This window comes from Prionailurus viverrinus, chromosome C1, assembly GCF_022837055.1.
Source record: "Prionailurus viverrinus isolate Anna chromosome C1, UM_Priviv_1.0, whole genome shotgun sequence".
NCBI classification, from domain to species: Eukaryota; Metazoa; Chordata; class Mammalia; order Carnivora; family Felidae; genus Prionailurus; species Prionailurus viverrinus.
In genome coordinates, this window is record NC_062568.1 from 148,781,625 (window position 1) to 148,790,717 (window position 9,093).

The 9,093-nt window shown below is 38.3% G+C and overlaps 1 pseudogene; it reads right to left on the reverse strand.

Annotated features, from left to right (window-relative positions):
• Window positions 1-5,828: 5,828 nt before the first annotated feature.
• LOC125173374 (mitochondrial nicotinamide adenine dinucleotide transporter SLC25A51-like) lies at window positions 5,829-7,653 on the reverse strand (annotated as a pseudogene).
• Between the last annotated feature and the right edge of the window lie 1,440 nt (window positions 7,654-9,093).

Sequence of the window (9,093 nt, forward strand, 5' to 3'; positions counted from 1 at the left end):
TCAAAAGTAAATAAACATTTAAAAATTAAAAAAAAAAAAAGAAAACACGGACATAAGAAACCACTGAATGAAGAATATGGCTTCCCTTTAAACATGCTGATTTTGAGGTACCCATGAAACATCTAGATGGAGATATTCAGCAGATAGCAGGACCTATGCATCTGACTCAAATGAGAGAGCTGGTCTCAAAAAAGCGATTAGGGAGCTTATGAGCATAAAAGCGGTAATTCAAAACCTCATAGAGAAACAGATTCTTAACTATGAACAAATAGCGTTGCCAGAGGAGAGGTGGGTAGGATTAAGAGTACACTTACCATGGTGAGCATTGAGTCATGTATTGAATTGTTGAATCACTATATTGTACAGCTGAAACTAATATAATACTGTATGTTAACTACACTGGAATTAAAATAACAAAACTTTAAAAATAAAAACCTCAAAGAGGATAGTATTGTTCAAAAAAAAATAATAGGTGACAAGAATTACAGAGGATTAGAAATGGACACCTGGAAGTTTAAGGGGAGACAAGGGAGGAGCAGCCCATGAAAGAGACCAAAAATGAATGGTCAAACAGGTATGAATAATTCCAAGAAGATGTAGTATCCAGGAGCCAAGAGAATAGTTTTGGGAAGTGGGAGGAAATAAGCAATGTCAAATGCAGGAGAGAGGACAAGTGAGGAAAGTGTTGAAGCAGATGACAGAGGGGGAGATGTATCATGTGGGTGTCCAGATGAAAAGCAGTCCAGACAATGAGAAAACACATATAAAAACCATGAATTTTTAGGCATGCTCAAAGAACAACAAGGAGGCCAGTGTGTTTGGAACAGAGTGAGCAAGAGAAGTAAGTAAAGGACTGAGAGGTAACAGGAGTCCTGGTCATATAGGTCCTGTCTGGCCATTGTAAAGAGTTTGGCTTTTGTTTGGAGTGAATATGAGAAGCTATCAGAGGGGTTTCTGCAGAGGAGTGACATGATCTGACTTCTGTTTTAACAAGGCCACTTGGGCAACTATGTGAGAATAAGAGACAAGGCTCCAAAGACCTACTGGAGACAGACTGTAAAAGGAAAGATGTAAGTAAGGAGATAGTTTAGGAGAGAGTACTGCAACATCTCAACAAGAGATTATGGCAGCTAGGACTAAAAATCATATTCTTCCACATGTAAGTAGTGGGCCTGCTCTACAAATAAAACTTCAAGGTACAGATCTAGTCCTGTATTCCAACCAGATGGCCTACCTTAAGCCTCTTCTATAAAATAATTTTGATGCAGCCACTGTGTAGGATGCTTTGAGGAGCACTAAAGTGCAAAGTACAAAAGTGAGAACAAGAAATAAGACTCAAAATATATGTTGGAGACAGATTGTAGAGATCTAGGAAAGAAACCAAACTACTTCTGAAAAATCTCACTTGACTGTCTTACAACATATTGCATTGCACACTACAAACTTGTAAGTACACATATGTTTCTCCCATAATTCACTGGAAAACCCAGTGATTCATTCCTCAGCAAGAAGGATCCTGGAAAAGTTTGATTAAATTGAAGCCACTAGTGCTGCATCAGTGCTGAAAAATTCATGCTCAAGAGGAAAAAAAGTTAAAGGTGTTCTTCATTAGACTATGTATGAGCCAACTGCATATTCTCAATATCCCCCCCATATCAGGAATTGCAATTAATGTTGTGAAATCATGCAGCAAATTGAATAGCATTGCTTCACAAACTCTCTGGGTGTTGTATGAGACATTTAAAGGGTCAGAGCTTGGCAATAGCTTAGCACTATGCGGAAATGACCAAGGGATATGCTCTACCTTTGGAGCCTCTCAGTCACTCAGGAAATTCTGAATTAAGGGAACAAGCTATTGCACATACAAACTGTATTCGCTCTGAAATTTATTAGTGTTGCTACAACATCTTCTATTCAAATGCAGCCAGATTCTCTCCCATGGGCATATGATTTCCACTGAATCCAGGAGGAATTATGCCAATCTCAGAAGAGTACAATTGTTTATTCAGCATTTGACAGCAAAACTAACATTTTAGTGCTGAAAATAAACATGCACATCCCAGCATTCTTTCATCCAGAAACATGTTGCACCTGAAGGTTTGATTTCCAGATCAGCTCACAAATGTTTGTTTAATCTACACTGTTCCTAAAATACTTTATAAACAGTGCCCTTGGACCTACCAACATGAGAACTTTGTTTCTGTTGATTTAATGAATATTTTTGCAACACTGGTTGCATGCCAATCATTGTGCTTGTACTGGGACTTCAGAGTTGTAGAATACCTAGAACACAGTTCTTGCTCTCAAGGGCCCACCTTGGACATGGTGATGACTACTTAGATGCAACTCTAAAAACATGAAACATGACAGAAAAAACTGATGAGCTGGACTTCATTAAAATTAAAATTTTTTTTCTCTATAAAAGGCAATGTCAAGAAAATTAAAAGATGAGCCACAAACTGGGAGAAAATATTTGCAAAAGACATTTTATAAAAGCCTGTTATCCAAAACCCAAAGATCTTTTAACACTCAACAATAAGAAAATAAATTTAAAAATGGGTCAAAGACCTTAACAGACACCTCACCAAAGAAGATATACAGATGGCAGGGGCACCTGGGTGGCTCAGTCGGTTAAGCATCTGACTTCAGCTCAGGGCATGATCTTGCTGTTTGTGGGTTGAAGTCCCGCATTGGGCTCCGTGCTGACAGCTCAGAGCCTAGAGCCTGCCTCGGATTCCATGTCTCCCTCGCTCTCTGCCCCTCCCCTGATCACTCTCTCCCTCTTTCTCTCTCTCTCAAAAATAAACATTAGAAAAAATTTTTAAAAGATACAGAGATGGCAAATAAGTATATGAAAGATGCTCCACATCATATGTCATTAGGAAAATGCAAATTCAAACCAATGAGATATGACTACACACCTATTAGAATGGCCAAAATCTAGAACACTGACAACACCAATGCCAACAAGGATATGGAACAATAAGAACTCTCATGTGTAGCTGGTGAGAATGCAAAATGGTATAATCACTATAAAAGTTTGGCAGTTTCTCACAAAACCAAACATTTTCTTACCATACAATCCGGCAATCACACTCCTGGGTATCTACCAAAAGAAGTTGAAAACTTACTTCCACACAAAAACCTTCACACAGATGTTTATAGCAGCTTTATTTATAATTACCAAAAATTGGAAGCAACCAAGATACCCTTCAGTAGGGGAATGGATAAATAAATTATGGGAAATCCAGACAATGAAATATTACTCAGTGCTAAAAAGAAATGATCTTTGAAACCGTGAAAAGAAATTGAGGAACCTTAAATACATATTACTAAGTGAAAGAAGTATGATTCCAATTATATGACATTCTGAAAAAGTCAAATCTATGGAGACAGTAAAAAGACCGGTGGTTGCCACAGGTCAGGAGGAAAGAAAGGATAAATAGGTAGAGCACAAGTAATTTTTAGGGCTGAAAAAATACTCTGTATGATATTGTAATGATTATAACATAATACATGTCATTAGACATTTGTCCAAACCTATAGAATATATAACACCAAGCATGAATGCTAAGTTCACTATGGACTTTGGGTGATTACAATATGTTGGTATAGGTTCATCAATTATAACAAATGTACTACTCTGGTGAGTGATGTTGATAATCAAGGAGGCTATGTATGTGTAGGGGCAAGGATATATGGGAATTCTCAGCAGCTTTCACCCAATTTTGCTAAGAACCTGAAATGACTCTAAAAAAAATAAAGTCTTCTAAAAAAATGTTAAAGACAAACAAAAGCAATTCAAAACAAAAAAAAAAAAGCAACACATAAGATCACTAAACAAATTTTAATCTCAATGGTTTTTTTAAAAAAATTTTTTTAATGTTTATTTTAAGAAAGAGAGACAGAGCAGAAGCAGGGGAGGAGCAGAGAGAGAGAGGGAGACACAGAATCTGAAGCAGGCTCCAGACTCTGAGCTGTCAGCACAGAACCCAACACAGGGTTTGAACCCACAAACCACGAGATCATGACCTGACCCGAATTTTTAACCACCTGAACCACCTAGGCACACCTCTCATTAAAAGCTTTAAATGCAAAGTCACATAACATGCCACTTTTTCATCCCAGATATGGAAAAGGTAAGGAAAAATGGTCATTGTCATACATTCCTGGTGGCAGCATCTATTGATGCAACATTTGACAAGACAATTAAGCAAGTCATATCAAATACCTTTAAAAGGTGTACAACTTTTGACCCAGTGATTTTATTTCTAGGAATTTATCCCAAGTAAATAACTATGCACATGCACAAAAATGCATACACAAGAATATCTTAGTAGCAAAACATACAAATACACAATAAAGAATTAAATGAAGCATAGTGTGCCCAAACAATAAAATGCTGTGAAATCCTTAAAATTGACACACTAGAAGAAAACTTAATTATTGAAAGATTTACACTAACATACACCAGAGATATAAATGGGAAAATATTATCCACTAAAAGATTAACAGTGTTAGGATTATGGGATTTTTATTTTCTTCTTTGTGTTTGTTTGCCCTAAATTTTCTGTAATAAGCATGGGCTGCTTCTGAACAAAAATATTTTTTAATGTTTATTTATTTTTGAGAGAGAGAGAGAGCAGGGGAGGGGCAGAAAGAGCGGGAGACAGAAGATCCAGAACAGGCTCTATACTGACAGTAGAGAGCTCGATGGGGGGTCCAACTCATGAACAGTGAGATCATGACCTGAGCCAAAGTCAGGCACTTAACTGACTGAGCTACCCAGGGGCCCCTGAGAAAAAACGTTTTCATTGTTTGATCCCCTCTTCAAAAAAACCTACTGAAAAGAAATAAATTTCCTACCTTGTGTTAGGCACTTTGAACAAACTATCTCTGATCCTTAGTATTGTATAACAAAGTAGCTGCTATCTCTGCATTTTCAGTGAAAAAAAACTGAACAAGGCAGTAGTAAGTTTCCTAACGTGACTCAGCTTCTGTGATGGTTAATTTTATGTCATCTTTATTGGCCCATTAGGCACTCAGATTAAACATTATTTCTGGGTGTGTCTATGAGTGACATTTCCCAATGAGAGTAGTATTTTAATGGATGGACTCAGTGATGTAAATTCCCCTCCCCAGTGTGGAAGGGTCTGAATAGAAAAAAGCAGAGGAAGGAAGGATTTGCCCCCTTCCTGGATGCTTGAGCTGGGACTTCTGTCTTCTCCTGCCTTTGGACTGCGATGTATACCATTGACTCTTAGGGTTCTCAGGCCTTTGGAACTACACCACTGGCTTTCCTGGGTCTCCAGCTTGCAGATGGCAGATGGTGAGCCAATTTCTCATAATAAATCTAGATAGATAGATCAATCAATCTATAAATCAGTCCTATTGGCTCTGTCTCTCTGGAGAATGCTAATACAGATAGTAAGGAGCAAGGCCAGGATACAGCCTAGAACTTCAGCTATTACTATTCACAATGTCCAGCTGTCTTTAAGACTACTGCATCAGCCATCAAAACTTTTCCACAGTAGTGACAGCACTGGGTTCTAACCACCATTGGCCCAAAATTTAAAAATTGCTGGGCGCTTGGGTAGCTCAGTCGGTTAAGCATCCAACTTCAGCTCAGGTCATGATCTCACAGCTCATGGGTTTGAGCCCCACACAGGGCCCTGTGCTGACAGCTCAGAGCCTGAAGCCTGCTTTGGATTCTGTGCCTCCTTCTCTCTCTGCCCCTTCCCTGCCCATTCATATTCTCTCTCTCTCTCTCTCTCTCTCTCTCTCTCTGTCTCTCTCTCTCTCTCTCAAAAATAAATAAACATAAAAAAATTGCTAAAGCAGGCAAGAAGCCAATAAGGGTTTAGAAGCAATAGTATTAAAAATAGGCTTCTATCCAAGGATCTATATAAAGTACTATAAGCTACACAGAACAAAGGAATCAGATGGGGTTACTTCCTCTGAAAACTTCAATAACACAATCTTTAAACGTAGAGAAAAATCCATCAAAATCCAAGATTTAATAAGTTTGACACACTTCAGTGGAGGATCAGACCACATGCTTCACTCCTTCAAAAATGTTGATTATAATTATAACTATTCTATATACTACTTCTCAGTCTCATTTCCTACCTCCACTTAGAAGCATGGAAACATCAAAGTCAGGACAATGCTACCTGTCATCGTCTATAGATCATCCTTCACATTACCATCTTCAGAAGCTTTGGGAATTCTCCTAAATCATTTGCTTCCCTCAATAATTTCATTAGGGCTTCTTGACTATATTGATATATTCAACCTTGAAATAATGAGTTCCATAATTTATCACTCTCTGAATGGGCAGCATTATCTTCCATAATTTTCTTCAAGCTATATAAAGAGTTTCCCCATTATTCTAGTGTAGAGAGCATTGCAAGAAAAGTCTATATTTTGTGTTAATTATTACTTCAAACTTCAACCTTAATTTTAGTCTTTCTGTAGTCTTCCACCAAAAGAAATTCTCATTACAACATACCCTGCTAGGCACTATGTTGCTTTTTTTTATTATTATAACAGTCCTATTAGAACCTTATATTCTGAATTTGTTGGTGCTTAAGGAAAACAGCTTTGCCTGTAATTCATTGTGCCCTGACCTTATGACACCAACTTATACTTGGCCAATTAGGGACAAGGCCAAACTGCATTATTCTTAGGTCTATTCAGTTAATAAATTACACTTATTTCTTTCATATAATCTTTAACAAGAACTCATAAATTGCATTCATTATGCCCTAAGAGATGAGGTACCAATGGTAATTCAGGTGGGCACATCTGAAAAGATTTGTCAGTTTCCTATTCCATTCTAGCCAGATTTTTTGGAAAACATTGGGAAAAGACTGAAATTTCCCACCAGCCTGAGACTTCATGCAAGTTTTTACAACATTAACTGGAAAAAACAAGATTCCCAACATGGCACCCAACAGACCTCGGCACATAAAATCAATAAGCACTGTGAGTCACTGCAGCAGGCAGATGTTCTTCATGGAACCTCAAAAGCCAAACAAAAAAACGACATTGCTGAATCCATTATGGAAAAGAACGGATACCAAGTCTCCATAATACTCTAATTCCATGGCTTTTGAGTGTCTTGAAAGCCTGGCAAGTGTTCATAAACGTTTTATAATGCTTGTGGTCTTGAAGCAATGTCTGAACTCTTTCCAATGGAGTGAAAATTGCTTCTGTTGTCCTTGGAAGTACTGCTGCCACACTACCAGTTGCAAACTCAGACGTAGTGATATGCTCTCAGAGACGACAAGATAAGGCCTCATACAGACCAAACCTAAGTGCCAGTGTAGTTGTCTTCTGCATCGGTAGGGGGAAGGAATCCACAGTACAAGTTTTGAAAGCCATCCCTCCTGAACTGAAGCACTGCATCCCAGGTTTTGATTCCACACAGCTGCTGCCGAGAGAGGACCTTCTGAACCGGAAATCGGATTGCTACATGAAAGCTGCACAGCAGCCACACAAATAATGCTTCATTTCACCAACATTTGCAGCATAAGGTGACGGATCTTGTTTTGAAAATGTTAGGACTGGCAGCCTCTTTTCATGAGCTTCTGAATCCACCATGTTGCTTGAGATCTTTCTTACTCGGGGCACCTACGTGGCTCAGTCAGTTGAGCATCCAACTTTGGCTCCAGTCATGATCTCCCAGCTTGCAGTTTGTGAGTTCCAGCCGCACACTGGGCTGGCTGCTGTCAGCCTGTCAGCGCAGAGCCTGCTTTGGATCCTCTGTCCTCCTCTCTGCCCCTCCCCCGCTTGCACTCCCTCAAGAATAAACATTAAAAAAATAAAAGATCTTTCTTACTCAAGAAGGATTTCTTTAACCCACTGCAGCGGGCTGAACCCATTGCAGCAGGCCCCCAGCTCCATGCCCTGTCGCCAGCAGCCCACAGGTGGGCAAGCCCACAAGCCCTCATCTACATTGCTTTTCACACTTGGAGCAATTGGCATATAGATATATCATATAGTCAGCTTTATATCAGAAGCCTAAAAAATTGTTCCCGGAAAACTGACAAATTGGAAAAAGGAGCACAATCTTTAGATGAATTTTCCAAAAATCATTTAAGTTATTCCAAATATTTATAAAAACCTTTCTCAACGATGTCAACCAAAACTCACTGCAAGAGGCTGTGAATTTGAGATGAAGATCATTTCTCTTCCTCTAAGTTGATTCAAAGAGAGGAATGGAGAAATTAGAAAGATAAAAATATCTTAAAACTGTAGTGTAATCCTGTATTCCATACACTGAGTCAAATGCTTTAAGACTCGTTATAGAGTTCCCAGTTTACTTGATTTAGAGTTTAGGAAGTTCTCCACAGTACGGAATATAATTGTGTCTCATTTATTGTGGATTAGGTATAGTATAAAATTTGTGGTCATTTGATAATGGAAACCAAGTCCATTGACAGGAGTCTAACCTCTTTGTTGCAAAATAAGAATATTCCATTATTTTGATTTTCATCCCCCTTTTACCATGACAGCAATCTCTGTTAGCAATACCACCTATACTACACTTCCACTTCTACTCTCTCTTTCCTACCCCACAGCCAATACGAGTTAACTAGATTCCCTTCAAAGAGAAGAGATTGTAACACTAAAACAAAACTCTCACTCCTATAGAAACCCTCACTTAAAAAAAAAAAAAACTTAAAGAATTTTCCAAAAGTGTAAAAGATACCAGCAGCTGCTCTGTTTCATAATACAAGATAATGTTCATGTGGAAAAACTGGGTGAGAATCCAGGAAGCATCCAAAGTGATTGTCTTTGTGAAGTAAACATCTGTGTTGATGGGAAATTAAGACATACGCACACATCTGTATTCAGATGTCAAACACAATTCCCAAGGGAAGCATTAGAATTCCACTAGTTTTTTGGAAAAAAATAATAAAGATCTCCTAAGCTTTGCAAAATTTTGTACAATAGCAGTCAAATGCAACTATACCAGACTAGGTCTTTCATCTGTATGTTCTGGGAAATAATTAGGAGAATTGGAACTGATTGTTGTAAATTCTTTTTAATAATTTGAGCATCTTCACCAACTCCTACACTGAGCCT